Below are 2,040 nucleotides of genomic sequence, written 5' to 3'. Positions count from 1 at the left end.
TGTGAAAGTTAATTTAAAATGTTGTGGTGTTTAGCTTTTTTTTTTTAAAGTTGTGATCTTTAATTTACAAACTCAAATGGGATTTAAAACCTACAGAGTTAACTCAGGTCAAGAAAAAAGGTTTCATCCTCATAGTACTGAAAACCTGTATTTGTCTGTAGTGGTCAGTATGAATAGCAGGAATCCAATTGGTACAAAAGGTGAGTTTGCATAAAAGATAATGGATAACTTGTTGTTGTTGTTGTGTTCAGCATCACTGACTGTAAGAATATGCTCACCTACATTTGTCAAACATTTTGTAACTGATACACTTTTGAAGTAAAGCAATTCTTCAGTCACAATTTTCATACTAAATTTTATCAAAATCATTTATAGTACAACTTGTTTTTTCTAGTGTACTAATTTGGTAGAAAAATATGTGGTGGACATTCCGTTTGTGGAAAATTTTAACAACAGCAATTCAAAGTTTTGTAGTCAAGTATACAAACCTTCCATAAAAAAAATGGACAACCTTTTTCATCCTAGACAAAAAGAAAGTTTTGATGGAATTCTCTTCTCTGTAATACCAACTTTTAGGACTACTGATATTTTTTTCATTTCCCCATTCTGTTTTCTGTTATCCTCTTCAGCTTTTCTTTAATATCTCACCTATTCTTTGTGACATATATATACCTCCTTTGAGTAACCTACTCCCTTTTTTAGGATTACTTGCAATTCCTTTTCGCACCAGCACAGAAAGTGTCAGTCTATCCGTATTTGAACATTTCTTTTTTTACGGAACCATTGATATGACAGTCCTAAAAAAAAAAGCATTCCAAAAATGACTAATTTTATATAAATGAGCTTAAATATTCAATTTACATTCAAAATCTTCAGTTCTTTAGAAGCTGGATAGGATAGATTAGCATTTGAAGATCTTTGTAACAATCTTAAAGATCTACTATCTGTTCAGGACTGTAAATTTTCACAGGACTTCCTATATCATCACATGTTCATTTTTCTCCAAACAGGATAGTAACAAGAAATAATCATGGGAGTAAGGGACAGCGTATATAACTGTGTCAATGAATCTTGGGTAAGTGTCCTTTTTCAAAAAAGCTTTATGATGCGGTATGTACGTGCTAGATGGTGTGTAAAGTTTGATGTTGCTACTATTTATAAAATAAAAGATGGCAACCTAAAGGGGAAGATATACATAATATCTACAATACTGGAAAAGAATAAGCTTCTAAGAGGACAAGTCATTAAAAAACAGTACGCACATTGTCTGTGGAAGCACCTGAGCCATGTTCCTCACACAAATGCCCAACTGATCAAAAAATTTGCCAGTACCATAGCAGAAACTGCAGCCTCAGTAATCTGTTTCATCTTTTCAAAGCTTTCGCCAGCTTCATAAAGGAATTTGCCAACTGTCAGTAGGCTCAGTATTGCAGGTAAGATTGCCGTTATTGTTTTGGCGTGCTTTGTATATGCCATTTCAGATCTCAGTTTGTTTTCTTCTTCCCCTCTGCACAGAAGAATTTTTTCACACTTTTTAGTGAAAAATCTGCCATAAAACATGGCAGAAAGCATTAATACGTGAACTACAAGAAAGTCCAAAAGACTTCCCCTGAGAAAACAGGAGGGTGCAGTTGAAAATTACCAAGGGCATCGATGCTTGTCTGTGTAGCTCTGACTCGGTGTCGGCTTTGCCCATACCACATTTTGGCGGGAACAGAAGTTCATACGAATCAAAGGATGCAAATGAAGACCGCCTTTTGCACCATCATCTGCAGAGGTTCTTGCCACAATTCCCCGAAGCACTGCAGGGTGGCATGGGCTGGGGAGGTGGGTAGGGGCTGTGCCGCTCACCCTCTCAGCACACAAACCCTCAGGGTTTCCCAGCCCCGGGCACGGTTTGCCAACCCCACGCCATCAGACGGGTGATAGCGTGCCCACAGGTGTACCTTCACTAGAGGCGCTGCCGCCGCCCTTTCAATTTTGCCGGGCGGTGTATTCGCCTCACCCCTCAAGCCCGCTGCTCCTGTCACGGCAACCGGC

The sequence above is a fragment of the Aptenodytes forsteri genome, unplaced genomic scaffold (assembly GCF_000699145.1).
Source record: "Aptenodytes forsteri isolate BGI_AS27 unplaced genomic scaffold, ASM69914v1 Scaffold467, whole genome shotgun sequence".
NCBI lineage: Eukaryota > Metazoa > Chordata > Aves > Sphenisciformes > Spheniscidae > Aptenodytes > Aptenodytes forsteri.
This window is presented reverse-complemented; position numbering follows the sequence as displayed.